Raw genomic sequence first — 20,139 nt, forward strand, 5'->3', positions numbered from 1 at the left:
GATTTATAAATTAGTACATGTGTTTTGAGCTCGTTTTTATTAAAATTTCAACACAATTATTTGATTTCACTCATCAGCGGTTTTAATTGTAGTGTTAGTAAGTATTTATAAGTTCCAAATAGATGTTAGCGTCAGATTTGTGAAACTTCAAACGTGACATATGTAGGGTTATACTTGAGTATTTCGAGTTTTCATCATCAAATATTTTCAATCTATTATATATTTTTTACAAGACTGTTTAAAGATAATTTTACTATATGCTCTATTTTAGAAACAAATAAATATTTGCCAGAGATTTTCTGCTAGCAAATTAGCGATCAAATTAGGTTACCATGCATTAATCTTTTTCTGAATTTTTCTTGAAGAAATTCCGTAAAACTCATAAGAAAATGAATAGTCAATAACATTTTGAACGTACTATGATGAAAGTTGAAATGAAAGAAACATAATTTCATATACCTATACCTCAGAGCTATTTGTTTGTAGAAATCAATCTTTAAATAATTAATTTTTAGAATACAGTAATGATTAAGTCAGAGTGTCTAAACTAAATTTCGCAGGTTCGCAGGTGGCCTTATATTAAATTTAGAATATATAGGCGAGCCAGATTCAAATAAAAAATTTACTATATTATTGTAACATTTTATTATATATATAGTTAAGTGTTAAAGTGTTAAAACTGCCTGAACTATCGGTGATTTAGTCCTTTGCTCCTCATAAAATTCACTAGTTTAATTAGAGGTTGCATGACATGGTCCGTTTTTATATGTTTGGATGGCAATGATTCCGATACAGTTAATCAAGAACATTTTAACAAACATATAAAAATAATGGAGAATAGATATTACGAATAGGACATTCATGTCATTCCAAAAAAATTATTCAAAAGACAATTTCTTAATGTAAAAAAATATAATGGAGATGATAAAAAATTCTGCATTAAGATTAATACAATTGTATCGGTTTGAAACAATTGACGAAGCATTTTTTCCATTCCGATTGAGGTACCTCCAACACATGAAGGAATCATTGGGTGCCAAACAAGGACTGTCTTGACTGTTCAAAAACGTTTTTTTTGAACTGATGTGTGAGACGTCGCATAATTCGTCTTCTACGATTGGTTTTCCTGATTTTTTCGAACACTTCTGACATATAAATGCTGGTGTACCATTTACAATGGACCGTTCCACGTTTCACTAATGGAACGGTGGCAACATGTTCAGTTAATCCGAAAAACAGGCGACTATTTATATCGAAGTGCATCGCGCGGGAACGAATTTTTATTGGACTAAGCTCGTCTTAAAAGTCGATTGTTGTTTAGTTCCGGGTTCATATGCATCGATCCATGATTCGTTTCTGTCAGGAACTTATAGACGTCTTTTGAAGCATCACGATTGAAGTTTTTCAGCATTTATTCGCTACAATCGACACCAGCTTTTTATTTTGAGCGATTGTCAAATTATGCAGTATCCAATGCAAACAAATTTTTTTGACAGCCGAACATTCATACAAAATGGAATGTATGCGGGTTTGAACTAATGCCCAAGTATGCATGCATATTACGGTTTATCACATGACGATCTTGCAATATCAGTTTACGCACTGCATCGATGTTTTCTGATGAAACAGCCGATTCATTCATTTTGTAGCGAAGTGCGACCACGTTTAAATTCGGAAAATTAGCAAAATACGGTGGTTCGAGAAGGTGTTTCATCACCAAAAGTCTAAAAGAGTTGATCGGCACACTGCTGTTCATTTATAATACACGTCGGAAGTCATCGCAAGAAAATGTTCGCGATTTAACTCCATTTTTTTGCCAAGATGAATGTTTTAAGTTCTGAATACGTTTACCACTGATATATCTCAAAACTTAAATAGTAACCTTTTTATGTTGTTTCGATTCCTAATATCAAAATAACGAATAATGATGCAGGTAATGTCATATTTGATGAGTTTTCAATTATAGTTTCGAATACCTATTTCATTAAACTATTAAGGACACAGCTATATCGTATTAAAGGTCGTATCAGCCATCAAGATAATGAAAGTCCAATTTTCGTAGACAATAAATCGATACGTACGGGACTTTATTGGACATTAAGAGCATTCAACCAGAGTTGGATTGGTTGGAAATTCTATCCAATTATGTAGATATAAACACAATTCGAGCGTTCATTTGACCATAACGTTATTGTTATTATTTTGAGGATTCACTGGATTTTTTGTTGGATTTCTTTGTGGCGACAGGCTAAGTATGAAGGAAGTGCCATAAAAATAGCGAAAAATTTTACAGTACTTCTGGGTTTTAACAAGTGATACCAGTAGCAGGATAATAGTGACTGAATTATTCTTCTAAATATGTCTTGTCCGATTATAGTGGTTTGTCGTATTTTGTATTCCCTATTTTCTAGAATTTCATACAGAATTTATTGGTAGTGACATATGTTTTTGTCAATAAGTGAATGTTTGCATCCGTTACTATGCTGATGGATGTTGTCTCTGCCGCATACGTATTATATGTCTTTGGAAATGTTTTAGTTTTTATTACTTTACATGCAATGAAGTCTTCTATATCGTCAACATCATATGTTAGTTCTGTAGTTTTTTTGCTTATCCATATTTGTATTCTTGTATTCTTTCTGTATTTGCGTTAGGTCATGCATATAGATGTATCATACAGATGTATCAGTGTACTACCATCCTCCCCAATCTTAACACAGATTCTTCAATAACTTTGAAATCATGAAAGCAAAAGAAATAAAAAGAATAGAAACATAACTAAGCGCAAAACTCATTTCGTTACAATATCATGAAGAGAAATGGAAGGAATTGTAGATTCCAGACCTGGAAGAATCTGCCAATACTATTGTCCTTTAAGAGTCTTTGGTCCTCTGGAACTCTTTCTTGTATGCGCCTTCCTTTGACGCAGGTTCTAGGCCACTTAAATGCTTTCTAGTCCTTATCTGGCAAATACATTAGCCTCCTCGTTTCCTTAAAGTTCCAAAAAACCAATAATCTGAATCAAAAATACTTCATCACCCAGGCATCACCCATATTTAGCATGCTTACACATGTTTATTATAATAAATTCCTACTATTGTCTAGTTAGATTGAATTGTAAAAGAATCTAAATAAACGTGTTTTGGAAAGGTCAATTGCTACAGTATTATAACGTTTCTCGCGTGAGGGTTCGAGGATAAAACTGTAGTTAATTTCACACTTTTTTTCACTATTTCTTTAGAACATTGAGAACTTGTGTGTCTAGCAATGGACAACTTCTGGCTATAACCCGGTCTTAACATACATGTCCAGGTTTTAAGTATTTTAAATAGCCATAGCGCTGCACTACTATATAGGGATGGCTACTTATAAACTACTTCCATATATTTCGTTACATATTAACTACTTATTAATAAAAATTCTTCTATCCGGTACCCGTGAGATGAAGCACCCCTTCTAGACTCGTTTGAACTACTTCTAAATATGTAGAACAATAGTTTGACAATTGGTTACGGAATAATAGATCTGTTGTAGTTTCCTCTACACTGAATTATAACCGGTGCCGTTAGATGACGTACAGCTGTGTACCCGTCACACTATAGTCTCCTATACAATTATATTACAGCCGGCACCCTTAGATGGCGTATGGTCTACCTATCATAGTATTTTATCTTTCTACATTAATTAGAAAAACATCAGTACTGCGATATAATTTTTATTTTAATAATTTTTATTCTTATTACAATTATTGCTGATGGGTGGGATAAATTTAAACGCAGAGTATATTTTCTCACCATTCTCTTTTTATTCACACTTCACTAGGCACATCTAATTTACAGTAAAAATACAATACTCAGTAATTAATGTTTACTGCTCGATTCTCAAACTAAATTTAAATCCAAAATTGAATTCCACTCTCTATGTTTCTTACTAAATGATATGAAGAATTCGGAACGGTTTTGAATGAAATTCGCACACAGACAAGTATTAATCCATACGATACTTGTTTCAAGGAAAAATATAAGGTACCTGTGGAAAAAAACGTTCTGTTGGACGTATGATCAATAACTTCATATTTATTGTAGATATATATGTCGCTCGCGTTTACTTTAGAATTGATTCGTTTTTTTGATATTCTCTAGGGAACTAAACATTTTTCCGGAATAAAAGTTATATATAGACAATACTTTCTCTTATGGTCCGCTTTATGCTGATTTTTATCTGGAGTATCTACTGCCCAAAAACTATACGTTTCTCCAAAAAACATTTTTTTATATACAGGTGTCTATTAAATATGTAAGTTATTGAATAAGTTAGAGTATTAAACAATTCGAAAAAACCGAATCAGAATTTTGTCATAAGCAAAGCAATTCTATAGAGTACATCATAATAGATGAAGATCTACTTTTTGCTCGTTTGCTAAATATTGTTCTTCAAATTTTATCACTCTCTGGATCCAATTCTAATATCTTTCCTACGAAGTCACGGGTGTAGCTAGTAAAAATTTCATATGTATCTGTATTTATTAGTATGACATTTATCTTTTTTGTTTCAGGTAGGTGAGTGATCACTGAATATTATGACAATGTAAGTACTAAAATAATTTTTCTTATGAATATTTTTCGGAATCTCAGTTGAATATAACAATATATATCTGAAGTTTAACGTTTAATGTGGAAAGACGAAATATCTTCTATTTTGTTGTTAATAAATACATCCAAAAATTCATTACAACCTTATAAACGGTAAATCCCGAAACAGGTTGATATTTAACATTATTTTATTAGCTATACTTTATTATTGAATTGAAAAAAATGATAAAATTAATAAAAATTTGTTTCTTTGTTAGATTTGAAATGTCGAATAATTCGAAATCTTATATACTACTAAGGACCTTTTATAATAATTACATTAATTCGAACCATTACTCTTCCCCGTTCAGCAGGTTAGCATTTAAGGGTATTTCTGGTCTCTGTTTTTCATTATATCAAACGATCGGATAAATTAAAGATTTTGCACACTCTTTCCAAGGAGATTACACTAATTTAACAAATTTTGTTATCAGTTTTAACGATGTTCTTCCGGAGATGTGGCTTGACGGAATCTACGATACTGACAGCCTAAATTCATCACTGATTTGATAAATACTCACAGAAGATGGTGTTGAGTTAAGTATTATCTAGTTTAAAATTGTCATTCTGAGTTGGGCATAGATCGCCCACAACATTCAAGGTTTTAGGCTTAATCATGCTGTGGTTTATTAACTATGTATCTTGGTTGTTTGCTGATGGATAAGCTTGTGTGGTAGTATTTTCCCGCGTACGATCTTTACACGGTATACGCATAGAATAATTTTATTGTTAAGCCTCGTCGTCACGAAGTAAAAAACGAGAGACAAAGAACATCTGCAATTTTTTATCTCGATAGGATGGAAAAACCCGGAGAAAGACGGGAATGGTAAAACAAACTGTTTTATCAAAATTCAATTATCTCACTTTCAGGTAGAGGTACTACCTGAAAGTGAGATAATTGAAACATTAATAAAATTTTTGGTAAGGGATAAGACTCAAACCAATTGAGCCTAGGTATAATAAAAAAGAAATATAGGGAATTAGAACACGTGAGGGATGCACAGGGAGGGAAGTACACCTAAAATCAAATATTCAACAAGATATATAATTTTGTTATCAGTAGACGATCCACACTTAACACTGCGCGAATTATTGAGGCATATGAGAAGTTTTCTGTAAATATTTTTTAAAAACTAAACTATCATTCTTATAAATGCTAATACTGAATTTATAGTTTATAAACACTCTGTATATAAAATTGTAAATGACGATTTACTTCTCATATGTCTCCTTTTAGCAATAATAAAATTATTGATTTAGAACTTAATTATTGAAATGGTCAAGTGTTAATATTATTTAAAATAGAGGTGGGGTGTGAGGTAAAAGGGCAGTGGTGTGCTTTCTCTATTTTCAAATGTAAATTGAAAGCGCCTATGAGTTAAGAACTTGATTGTCGTAGGGTCCAATGAGGCAATCAACTCTAAATAGATGCCGTTTATAAATAGGTAATAGTTGGATTATTGGATTGGATTATTAATTAAATAGAAACTATCCTACTGAATCACGAAGAAAAGCTGCGTTCGAGTGATATTTCAAGTTGCTACAGACATGCAAATAAAAAAATGTAAGGTCAAGTGAATTCGAAAGATGTTTGATTATTAATTGAGTAGGTAATTAAAATAACCTTTTGAATCACGAAAAAGTACATTTATCTCTTTTTAAACGAAATTAAAAAAAGTTTCTGAGGATGTAACCATTTTCGTAGTTTTGACAAAGAGATTCAATAAGGTTGTTACTTTAATGCCGAGAAACTGTGTAATTCCAACCCTGTTGAGCCATGGAGTTAATTACCTCATTACAAACTTTAACTAGAACGTAGCTATAACCGAGATAGCTGTATGATTAGGCAATTAAAAAGATACAATAACTTTTGTATTTATTACATTAGAGAATCATTACTTTGACCGAAGTATCTAGGATATTATTCATTATCGAACGAAGACAAAACTCTACAGTTCCTTTTTGATTATGATCTTTTATGGTTTGATGTATTTTGAAGTAAAAAATCGTTAACTAAGCATACGGTGTTGTTATTAATTAATATTATTCAAGAATCTGTAAAATACGATGCTCGATGGCAAATATATAACAAAAGTAACCAAAACTCGACGTATAAAGAAGGAAAAAGAGGTTTATAATAAAAATAAGTTAATAATTAGTTTCCATTTTTCTTGTGACACAAAATATTGGAATAAGTTTTTTTACATGGTACACGTTTTAGGATTCAATCCAGCTCACTAAATTGACGCAATTTTTCGTTTCTGGGTGAAAATTACACAATTTTAAACATTTTTTTATGTAATACCCCGAAACAAATGATAAATGTGGCAACCTATTTTTCGTCAACGTAAAAGTATTGGGCGGTAGTGAATTCGGCCAGATAGCTGGTAGATGACCTTTGGGTGTAATTAATTCAGTAGGAGAAATTTATGATGCAATATGTACCAGGTGTCCCAATAAGAATGGCTCTCGGCCATATCTCGGGAACCGTTTATAATACAGCTCGAGAAAAACCTGGAAATACCAAAAATTATAAAATGAATAATTTACAAATTTTGCCTAATTAAGATGCATTTAAACTATGATTATCGTATTCTTCAAGAAAGTCCAGTTCTACTTAACCTATCTATGCAAACTCAGTCTTTTTGAAGGGAGCTCTTTTCTACCAATGTAAGAGTTATAATTTCGAAACAACCTAATGAGTAACGTATAAGCTAGAGGGCGCTATTTATTTATTTTTTTAAATCTAGCTATTCCTTAATTAAAACTGCATGTTTCCATTTAACATTTTTCAAGGATAGCTAGATTTTAAAAAAAATGAATAGAGTCCTCTGGGTTGTACGTTACTCATTAGGTTGCTTCGAAATTATAACTCTTACAAGTAGAACTGGACTTACAGTCGTTTTTTCATAATAAAGTTCCATCTTCCCCCCACCTCTTATTTAAAGAGAAAGACTAAAACTTGTAAAATCAAATTAAAACGCTGAATTTCTTGAAGAATACAATGATCATAGTTTAAATGAGTCTTAATTAGGCAAAATTTGTAAATTATTAATTTTTTAATTTTTGTTATTTAATTACGCTCACTTTTGTTATAATTTTTTTTCCCGAAGCTGTACTATAAACGGTTCCCGAGATATGGCCGAGAGTCATTCTTATTGGGACACCCGGTCCACGTAAACTCGACCAGGAGTAAGGAAAAAAGTATACCACTCTCAGATAGGTATAAGAAAGCTTATATTTTCATAAATGTCAAAATTTCTTCAAATACAACAACCTAACCCAGACTACATAAAAATGTTTTTATGTATAGTGAATTAGAGTGTACTGATTTAATAAAAATCGTAGCTTCTTTTCCATTTTTGGAATATTTACTTGCCTCCTGTACTCAGGTAGCCAAATTTACCAGTGAATTTATATGACCTTTGCGCATCCGTAGGACAGTTAATAAATTTGTCAGAATTTAAAACCCCCGAAAGTGTTGGCAGTGTTATCTCATCAAATTTTTTGTTTCTTCAACCAAATCATTTTTTTTTTCAAACACCTTACTTATAGACTTGAGTTAGTAGTCTATTTTTAAGAGAGCTTTTAGTTATAAAAGACCAATAAAAGCCAGAAAACTTGTATTTGCTAAGGTACATTTATTTTAGTTTTGAATTGGTAAATGATTATTCTCTCGTACTTAAAAATGAACTATAATATTCGTTAATTCTTACAAAACATCTCTACTTCTAGTTAAAAAATAATGTGATTGAAATGTTGGCATCTTGAAGAGAGGGAAGTAAGTTGAAAATATCCATATCCATATTTTATATCAAAGCTGGAAGAAAATGTGTTCTTAATCTTACACATATAATCCGTTATTAGAAATTGACAAAAATTACGTTTTGCACTCAGTTACTGGAGGCGAAGAACTATTAAACAGAGAAGGTAATAATCGATTTAATTCAGCTACGTACAGATGCCAAAAAATATGAAACAAAATACCTTGTAAATTGTTTTCCTTCAAACAGAGCATTTTTTTTTCAATTTTTTCTACATGATGACTGTTTAATATTCTACAATTCTCACTTAACGTGTAATTTAATCAAATTTAATTAAAATGTCGATTCGAAAGTGCTAATAGGTTTTGTTATATTTGCGGACAGTTTATATTTGCAAAGAAGAAAAGACCCATAAAATATATCATCATTGTCTAGGGTTTCCTATTGCGAAAAATGGGTACCACATATGTATTATGAAAGTTGTAGAATTGTTTCACTAAAATTGCCAGCCGCAAATAACTTACATCTTCCAATTGTTTCACAAATGTTATGGAAAAAACCGTGCAAATATGAAAAAACTAATGGGATACGCAGTGAATGGTAAAGAGAGCTATGTATCAATGTGTAAGTTGGAATTTATGAAAAGTTTTTGTGATGCATTGCGGTATTTGCAAACAATATATACAAATATTATAGAAGGAAAATTGAATAGGAAATATGTATATGCACACAAAGCTAGAAAAAATCCTCATCTTTAAAGTTTCTTGTCTGCCGAAATGAAAAAATTGTGAATATGGTCATTTGCTACAATTATCATCATTATACTAGTCTGAATACCACGTGGAGCAATTTCTCGAAGGTACCAAGACTGGTTTTCATATGTGCAACCGGAACCATGAAATCATGTCCAGCAGATGCACTAGAAGTGATTCTAAATCTCCCACTTCTCCACATAGTATTGAAAAGCGTGGCAGATAAAACATCACTTAGAATGTTCAGAGACGGAATCACCAAAAAAAATTTGGAGGTTTCGATTTCAAAACAAACGATGCGCGTCAGCGCTTAAAGGTACAATTTTTTTGTGGCTTTATAAAAAATACTTACATCACAATTTTTTGTTAATGGTTTTCTCTGCTTTAATTAGGTGACCCTTGTAATACTTGAACTTTTTTTAATTTGAGTCTTCGATTCAGAATCGTGAAATGTGTACAAAAACGTATATTTAAAAAATTTTTATCCACTTAATCTTCAATTTTTGGTAGCAAAATTATGAAGCCTGTTACAATGTCATTATAGTAACTCCTCTACTCTACTACTCTATTTTTTGCATGAGTGTAGTTTATTTTGTAAAAAATATCCGTGGTAGAAATCCGTGAATAAGTAGAAAGTTGTTTAACTTTGACGTCAAGAGCGCGTATAAGCGCGGTCATTATGTGCGTTAACACAGTTTATTAACAAGTTGAACTATGGTAGAAAAAGGTACAATCTCCATGCGGTACATAGATAAACTATGGCAGGTTACCCCAAATGTATAGAGTGACCCATATTTTCAACTTAGACGTTTACAGATCCAAGGAGAAATGAAATCGACAAATCATCATAAAATGTTACATATTATGCCTTCCTATTAATGCTACCAAAATGTATTAGGAACTTGTCGAAAAACTTTGACTTCACAATTTATTTCTAATCTGTCGAAATAAGTAGAAAACATCGGGTGCCAAACAAGGACTATACGGCGGATGACCCATAAATTCGATGTTTTCACTGTTTTTGTTTGTACTGTTATGTGAGAGCTCGCATTATAGTGGTGGAGAATGATTTGTCCACTGCAATTAGTTTCCCAGAACACTTCTGGTTAAAAAAATGCTGGTGTACCATTCATGATTGACCGTTCTACGTTGCTCTAATGCAACGGTGACATGTCCAGTTATTCCGGAACATTTGCTTCGAAGTGCATCGTGCTCGAACAACGATTTGGCTCGTTTTAAAAGACCCATATAGTCGATTATTGTTTAGATTTTGGTTCATATGCATGATTCGTTGCCTATTAGGAACTTAAAGACGTCTTTTGAAGTACAACGATTGAATTTTTCAACATTTCTTTGTACTAATCGACACTTTTTTTGAACGATTGGCAAATTATGCGGTTTCCAACGTGAACGAATCTTTTTGACAGCCAAATGTTAATGCAATATTGAATGTATGCAGTGGATCTAATGCTCAAGTATACCTCAATATCACGGTATGTCACATGACCATCTAGCGATATCAGTTTACGCACAGCATTGGTGTTTTCTGGCACAACAGCCGATTTTGAACGACTTTCATAAAATCCTGTAGTGAAGAGCGACCACGATTGAATTCGGGAATCTGGTCACGTTGACCCGAGATGATGTTTCATCATCAAAAGTCGAAACGAGTTAATCAACAAACTACAGCTGTTTTAAAATCCACGTCGAAAGTTAGTAGAAAATCATCGTACGGAAAAGTTGGTGGATTTAATTCAATTTTTAGAACAAGATGAATGTTTAAAGTATCTGTAAACAACTCAAATAGCACTCATATGACAACACGTTCTGAATACGTTCACCATTAAAAATGTCAAACGTTATGATGGCAATGTCAGATTTGACATATTCAAATCAGTGCTGCCATATCTCGAAACTAAGTAGCAGCCCTCGTACTAAGCAGATTTTTTATTTCATTTAATTTGGAATTAATTTTATATGTCGGTATTCAAAAAAGCAACAACTATTAAAAACAACTTTTTGTACAGGGTAAAAATCTTGATTTGATTAGACAATACAATTGTTCTGCAATGTGAGGCACTCTATACAATTGTTCATTTCAACAGCATATGGCTTCTTAAAAATCCGGCTCTTCTCGATTCAAAAATGTTAGGTTTGTTCATGAATCAAAACGAAAACTGTAAGTAATCCTAAAACAAACCGGTACGCCATTGTAATTTCTCAATCATATTTCGACTACCATACTTAAACGCAAATTTTCGTGGGTACATTGTATAATTCGACCTCAAATCAATAAAATGCATTTCAAACGTAGAAAATTACTTTTGAGGAGGCGTATAAACCTAAATTGACGAAATAAACGTGACTTGTTTTATGGACGACGTTAAACTTTTTGCTTGAATATTTGAAAATCATATTTGCCATCTAACAGCACCATTCGTAGCCACAATTATCCGATAGCCATGAAATTGGTGTAAAAGTTGGTGGTTGATGGTAACGACGACGGCGATTTCATTATTTTGATTGTATCTATAAACGGGTGTATTAAAATTGATTTGGAATTATTAAATTTCCATTTAGAATCTCCCTAGTGTTTCAATTACGTCCGGTGTGCTCATGAAAATTGAAATTTATGACGAGGGATTCGTGCTATTAAAAAATTCTGGAAAATAATTTCATAACGTACGATATAATTCCATTTTGACATTAATAAAACTTGCATTTTACAATATGGTGCTGACATTTCATATTTTTTGTGAGTTTCAAACCTTACGAAATCATTAGGGTGGTCCCCGTGCGATTTTCTTTAATTTACAGAGTTGCACACCAAATTCATAAAACCTACAACGTTGATTTTTGAAAATAAAAAAGGGTAGAAATTATAATGATGGTAGGTTACGCCGATACCCTTCGAAATCATTCAACGAAACGTGTTTTGAAAGACTTCCAATTGTTAGAAGTAGCTAGAAGATTTAATGAAACGAGAAACGCGGAAAATGCTCTAAAATCTGGAAGATAAGGAATAAGCGACAATGGAAAGTGAGATTTTGGCTCTCATTAGAACTCATCGGAGACTAAAAAAAATGAGGCTTGAGCTGTTTTTCCTTTTCGTTCATTTCTGATTCAGAGTTGTTTCTCCCCGGAAAGCTCCAGTTTTCGTAAGTTTTAATTGCTTGACTGTCGGAGAGGATGGCTGTTTATATTGTCCAGCAGTTTATTTCCAAATTGAATTCTTTTCACCTTTCATTGGCTGAAACTGCTACTTGGAAGGCGCTTTGTGAAGTAAATAAAAACTTATCCCAATCGGGAATATAAGGTGGAAAATGGACTGGGTTTTTAATTACACACTAAATAACATTAACTATCCTAACGTTTTGACCCGTATAACAAGTTACGGTCAAGTTCAATACGTATAACCATATTAGATACAACTAAATCAACTATATATATATATATATATATATATATATATATATATATATATATATATATATATATATATATATATATATATATATATATATATATATAGTTGATTTAGTTTATATGTTTATATGAGATTGGTAGTAAACAATTCACGCTTTCTTTAGTTATACATCTTGTTTGTTTACGTAAATTCATAAATGTACAATAACTAATTTTTCATTGTTTAACAGTATTACGAACATAATTTTGGTTTCTATCAACCTTGTTCCCACGTTAGTTCAATTCAGTTCATATTCGTCTTTTTGATTTCGAGGTTAATAACCACGACAGCTTGGATCGGATCCTATACATCTATCCTCATCTGTAGTGATTTTGGAGGTCATGTTATGGTATAATGTATGAATGAGTTATATTTCCAATTCATTTTGTCGCTCAACTTTTTCAATTTTTTTTTGTAAATTATCTATTGAGAATTCTAGGAGGGGCAGATTTGAGCGTTTGATTGTCTTTCTACGGCAATGTGCTGTAGAGAAAGGTCTAGAATGACATCCATTGCTGATGTTGGAGAAGTCTTAATTGCCCCTGTAATGCAAATAGTCTCTATATATTGTCTTGGTCACCAAATTTAGATGCTATCGATATGATGAATAGGAAACTGTTCAGTTTGCACCACCATGTAAGACTTAGGCGCAGTTCATCCACATCAATCACCTCATTTTGTCAATGCATACACCTGTATAGAAGTCTCTTTAGTGCCGCCAATAACACACTACCAAAATATTATGGTGAATAATTATTCCTTTTGGATGAAACAATTTTGATATCAGTCGTGTGTTCAAATTATAAAAAAGTTTAATACACAAGCACGAAAGTTTTAGAGAGATTTTGCGTACAAACTAATAATTCTTTTTCTCTCAACAAACTTGGAAAGTTTTATCCAGTCTCTGAGGTAAGATATTTGCGAAAAAATATTTCTACGTTATCGATGTAATTGATCTATCGTTTGAATTGCTATTTGTTTAAATCAATATTCATTTCGTATTTAGTAATTTTTAAGACAAACCTTCCGTAATTCAATAGGAATTTCTATAGTATTTCTCGAGATGATTGCTTAACTGTGCTACATAGTGCGGGAAGTTTGATCTATACTTTCTTGACCGTGAAGGTCTTTGTGGTTAACATGATAATTTATAGGGAATGCGATAATGTTATGTCATAACTTTTACTTACCGCATTGCCATGTAGGGTGAATGATCAATTTTCTATTTATCTATCGAAATTGTGTAAACAATTTCCACAAAAAAAACAATTAAAATTCAAGGATTGATTTTATATTCTAAATAATTATTAAAATAGGATGAATTCAATATATACGCAATATATTTAGAAATTGATATTTGAAAAAACTAACATTAATTAAAGACCTTGTGGACATTAAGCCTCATATAAGAGGGTTATGTTCTCATATGAGTGCTATTTGAGTTGTTTACAGATACTTGAAACATTCAACTTCTCAAAAATCGGATGTTGTTCTCTCGAACAACAATGCTGGATGTAAACTGATATTGCCAGATCGTCTTGTGATATAGGTACCGTAATATCAAGGTATATTTGGACATTACTTCCATTCTTATACATTTAATATTTCATGAACATTTGGCTTTCATAAAGATTGGTTCGTTTCGATTGATGGAAAGAAAAAACACTATCGTGGTACTTCAAAAGACGTCTATAAGATTGTGACAGGCGACAAATCATGTATCTATGCATATGAACCCGAAATTAAATAATAATCAACTGTATGGGGCTTTCAAGATAAGACAAATCCAGCATAAATTGTTCGCGCACGAAACACTTCGAAGTAAATGGTCGCCTGTTTTTCGGAATAACTGGACATCTCGGCACAGTTCTATTAGAGCAACTTAGAATTCTCAATTCTGAATGTAGTATCAGCATTTATTTGCGCAGAAGACGAATCATTCTACACCACGACGAGCTATCGCACATCAGTCCTTGTTTAGCACCCAATGATTTCTTCTTATTCCCGCAGATCAAAAGTAAACAATAAAGCCACATTCAATTATAAATATTCATTCTTATTTAACTATCTCAAAAATTAAGAAGCATCCCCCGAATATATAGATTTTAACGAAATTATAAATGGTTGCATTACCAAATCGCCTGCGTATTTTAATACGAGGGTTCTCTTGAAAAGTTCCCGACTCAACAGAGAAACAAGATTTTTCATAATCATTTTTATTTTAGCCCTTCCATATATTAGTTGCCGTCTAACTTCTCAAAATAGGCTTTCACGTATGCGGTAACGTCCTCGTTTGATAAATATCTCTTTCCTCCAAGTGAAACTTCAACGTTTGGAAATAGGGAAAAGTCTCTGAATGCGAGATCTGGTGAAAGTTCAACCAATTCGAAGTACAATTTCTGAACTTATTATTATGGCATTCACCGTAGTGTGCGAAGGTGCATTGTCCTGATGGAAAGGCATTCAACTTTATCAAGCAATGATGCATAATCCTCTTTTGTTATTGTTAAGAAAGTGAAAGAAACAATTGTCCTTTGAAATCCACTTGATCTTGAAAGTTTTTTGCTTCAGAACTATAGCGGTGGGACCAGGCTTCTCATAAAACAAAAAATCCAAATCATTTTGCTTGTACCGTGTAATAAGGCCTGGGAAATATTTATTCGAATACTTTGGTCCAACGTGAGCACCCAAGTCTCGGATAGCTTACACATGCGTAGTTCATATGGGAAATGTATTTTGTTCTTTAGTGTCCCTGTCTCTCCCTTTCATTTGCGTGGGCGTATCGCCTTCCAAAAACATATACATATTCAAAGACAGTTCGATCCTCAATGGCAGAATTGTCTATTTCCCAACTCTATTGATAAGTTCTGATATGTCGAGGTCGGAAACTTTTCAGACTCTCGTACATCTTAGTAAAGATAATTTACTCAGTTTTTACACTGTTTGCAGCCCAATGCCTATTTTGATAAAGTTACATCGTTCGACTTGTCGAGATTTACTTCCAAGGGAAGAGAATTATCAATTAACTGAAAGAATAAGATGAAGTTGTACTACAAAGGTCTTTAATTGGTCAAACGCTATGAAATTTTAGGTTTTCGACTGTACCTATACTGATGATATTGCCGTGCTGGCAACTGCAAACCGAAAGGCTTGTAAATTGAATCAGAACCAATAAACTGTATATACGAGGATGTGTTGATATTTAGTTATCCTAGACCAGTTCCGTGCATAAACAAAATATTGCGTTACCATAGCAACGAACAATAACTTATTAGAAATGTCAATGTAAAGTTTGATGACAAAAAAGGAAACCAGAGTTACGCAATAAATTGAAAGAAAAAATATGTCCACCGAAATTGTGAAAATCGAAAAATTGGAGTATCGAGCCATCATCAAGTACCTGTAATTAAAAGGGTCAAGAGGTCAGCAGATTTGCGAAGATATGCTTAATACCCTTGGTGATCAATGTCCTTCATATGCGACCGAGGAAATTGGACTGCAAGCTTCAAAACAGGTAAATTTTCCATTGAAGATGATGGCCAATCGGTAAGGCGAGTTTCTGTGTCAGTCCCCGAAATATCGATGCAGTTCATGACATGATTTTATCAGACCATCGAATTGGGCTAAAACGGATATCTTAATCACTGAATATTTCATACGAACGCGTTTATCATATATTTTACGTCAATTTGGATATGAGAAAAATTGCTGCAAAATGGATCTCCAAATGTTTGAATGTTGACCAAAAGTGTGCAAGGGTAGAAGCATCGCGTTCGATCTGTGCTCGATGTAGACTTCTTAAACCGAATTGTTACTATGGATGAGACTTGGGTACATTTCTACGATCCAGAAACAAAGCAACAATCTATGGAATAGCGACACTCTGGTTCTCCAAGACATAAGAAGTTTCGTGTCCAAAAATCTGCTGGAAAAGTTCTTGCTTCAGTTTTTTGAGATTGCCATGGATTGATTGCCTCATGATTGATTTTTTGGATAAGAGTAGAGCAAAAACAGGAGATTACTATTCGACATACTGACCACTCTATGGGAAAAAAATAAAGAAAAAGACGTGGAAAGCTATCTAAATGTGTTTTGTTTTTGCAGGACAACGCCCCTGCAGACAAATATCATATTGCCATGCAAAAAATTCGTGATTTAGGGTTTGAATTTCTAGAACAACCCCTTTATTCACCAGATTTGGCTTCGTGCCTTCCTCAACTAAAAAAAGTTTCAAAGGTTGTAAATTTTCTTCCAACGAGAAGGTAATAAAAGCAGTGGAGGTCTAGTTTGCAGAGCACGAAGAAACATTTTTTTAAAGGTCTAGAGACGTTGCAGGTTCGTTGTAATGAATGTATCCAATTAAGAGAAGAATATGTTGAGTGATAAAATATTTTGACTTTGAAATTTTGTTTGGTTTTATATTAGGCTAAGAATTCTTCAATATATCCTCGTAGCACCAAGAAATACCAAGAAAACCAATATACAGGGTGCGGCAGCATAACTTCCTTTTTTAAAAAGTTCGCCATTTAGTCGGTAGATGTCGTAACGGAGTGCTAGTGGTCTCGTTCGAGAGGGGGGACTATAAAGTTTTGTCCCGGCACAGTTCAGTCGCCATCATGCGTTGGAACAGTGAGGAGCGTGCGTTTGCCGTTGAGGTTTACTTTTCGAGCGGATGTTCTGTGATCGCAACCCAGCGCGCCTTTCGGAATCGCTTTAATTTAGCCCCCTTGGCCCCTGTCCCGGACCGGAAATCAATTGTTACGTGGGTCACTACGTTCAGACAAACTGCAAGTGTGACAAGACGAAGAACTGGAGTCCCTCGGCCCATTAGATCACCGGAGAACATTGAGTTAGTTAGAACTTCAGTGTTGCGATCACCACGGCGTTCTGCGCGCAAACATGCGTCTGCCCTTGGACTTTCCGATCGTTCTGTGAGGAGAATACTTCATGATGATCTTCATTTTCATCCATACAAGATGGCAATTGTGCAGGAACTTTCTGAACGTGACTTCAATTCTCGGAGGAACGCGTGTGAGGTTTTTCTGGAAGTCGTTCCTGAGGACGCTATTGTTTTTTTTAGTGATGGAGCCCATTTTCATTTGTGTGGATCCGTAAACAAACAAAACATGCGCTACTGGGCTGATACCAATCCTCGACAATTGCATCAACGGCCTTTGCATTCACCTAAAGTCACAGTGTGGTGTGCAATTTACTCACGTGGAATTATTGGTCCCTGGTTCTTTGAGGAAAATGAAGTCACAGTGACAGTGAATTCGCACCGGTATGTAAACATGTTACAGGAATTTTTTTTCCCACGGCTAGATGAGTTGGACTTAGGGGACACTTGGTTCCAACAAGACGGAGCAACGGCACACACTTCAAGAACATCGATGGCTGTTTTGAGGGAACACTTCCCAGAGCGCCTTATCTCAATTAGGGGCGATTTGGAGTGGCCAGCCCGCTCTCCCGATTTGACCCCTTGTGATTATTTCCTATGGGGTTTTTTGAAATCCCGTGTGTATGTGAACCGTCCAAGGACCCTACAAGATTTGAAGACGAACATCCAGGAAGAAATTGCCAACATAACGCCTGCTATGCTGGCAAGAGTCATGACAAACGCCAGAAATCGGTTTACTCAGTGTATGGAGAATGGGGGACGTCACCTAACTGATTTGATCCTCAAAACTCAGTAAAACAAAACTTTATGTATGTGCCTGTATTATAAAAAACGAATAAAAATTTTCTGATTCATACAATAAGTTTTATTAACTTTTGAAAAAAGGAAGTTATGCTGCCGCACCCTGTAGATAAAAATTCTGAAGATGCTCTGCCTTTAAGATAGCTCGACGTATCGCCTAAATTTGTAGCCGGCGAAGTGCTAATGAACTTGTCGGTAAGGAAAATGGTTCACGATTGGAAACATAGAAAAATGAACTCCATCTTTTAAAAATATCCGAAATTAAAGTACAAATGAAAAGATAATTGGAAGTGAGTCGAATCAGGAAACCAAAGTTACACTGTGGACCAAACGATGTATTTCGAACTTAGAGACATGGTTTTCATAAAAACCTCCAATATAAATTACCTCCTTGCCTAAATATTATTTGTGAAAGGTTTTTTGAAAGATATGTTCAAGATTCAAGAGACTCATAACATCCAGATGTAACTATTGCCAAGAAAACGATGATGCACAGCATACTATATGTGAATGTGAACAGTGAACATATATGAGACAGCAAACCTATATATAGAATTCGAATCTAGTTTAACATCGGATAACTGGAGAATTCTCATATAAATAACACAAGCATTGAAATACTGTCTATGAAGAAAGTCTCACTTAGACAATCAATGGTGAGTAAATAGAGGCCGACATACAAAGAGCCTTAAGTCTCACTCAACCTGTCACCGAAAGGTGGAGACGTTTTGAAATGTTCCCTTAAAAAGTAGGTATATAGCTGAAAAAACTCAGTTTTTTGCAATTGAGTAACTGTACAAGTTTGGAGGCTTGTCGCCATAAATTTAACTGGAGAGATAGAATAACAATTTATTGAGAAAACAAATCCACTATTCTTAAAACCAAGTATTTTCGTGCAAATTTCAACATGGCAATCCGCGTTAATGCAAGTAACAATACAGTAGCTTTAGGAGATTATGAATACACTAGTCATACTATAAGCCAAACAACTTATTCCGAGCCTAAAGATGTGAATAGGTATCTTTCATAAATAAGGTCAAAGATTTAAGAAATCCATAACATCAAGATGTAACTACTGCTAAAGAATTTATGATGCACAGCATACCATATCTGAATGTAAATATTGGACATATATGAGACAGCAAACCTAGATTGAACTCGAAACTTGCTTTTAACATTAGATAACTCAACAATTCACATATAACACTAGCATTGAAAAACTGTCTAATATTCGTAAAGTTTGTGGAGAGTATATTGCAAAGGTCAAATTATAAACTTTTTCGTTGGCGCCCTCGTTCGCGCTCAACATAAATTAACCAGATTACGAAGTGCGATTCAACATAAACGCCGCCGCTCGCGTTACAACGCCTATCCAAAGTGAAGTCAAACGTAACGGTAATGAGAGTATCAACGCGGTCGCGAACGTTTATAAATACACCTTTAAACAACTACAATGTAGTGGCGGTAGCAAAAGTATCGTGTATGTATAGAGAAATCCTCATTACCAATTTATGCATTGAATGACAATTTTTTCATTATACCATTCATCTACGACCACCATTGAATTTAAGCACTTAAAAATTCATATAAATACGTGAAATTACATATTATAAGTACGTCTAAAAGCTTACGAAGAAGAACAACGCTTTTTCATTTGTATATTTATAAATTACCTCACCAATTGCCAAATTCTGTAATTGTTATAATTTTGTACTGTCCTTAAGAAGTGTGAAACGTCATTGTCATTTTGCAAAATATTTTTCAAATTATGATAGATAAAACACTTATTGTTAAGCTAAATAAACACGGAAGAAGAATCTGATTTCAC

At 33.6% G+C, this 20,139-nt stretch overlaps 1 protein-coding gene across 9 annotated transcripts in view; it reads left to right on the plus strand.

The window, feature by feature from the left end:
* Positions 1–20,139, plus strand: part of LOC130447221 (uncharacterized) — a 533,966-nt gene that overhangs the window by 36,616 nt on the left and 477,211 nt on the right. For 2 of the 9 annotated variants that reach the window (XM_056783910.1, XM_056783912.1), the window contains exon 3: positions 4,556–4,587. The exons of the other annotated variants lie outside the window; for them this stretch is intronic. The gene's annotated coding sequence lies outside the window, so the exon portion shown is untranslated. The remainder of the gene's footprint in view (positions 1–4,555; positions 4,588–20,139) is intronic. 9 annotated transcript variants of the gene reach the window in all.

The sequence above is a fragment of the Diorhabda sublineata genome, chromosome 8 (assembly GCF_026230105.1).
Source record: "Diorhabda sublineata isolate icDioSubl1.1 chromosome 8, icDioSubl1.1, whole genome shotgun sequence".
Classification (NCBI taxonomy): domain Eukaryota; kingdom Metazoa; phylum Arthropoda; class Insecta; order Coleoptera; family Chrysomelidae; genus Diorhabda; species Diorhabda sublineata.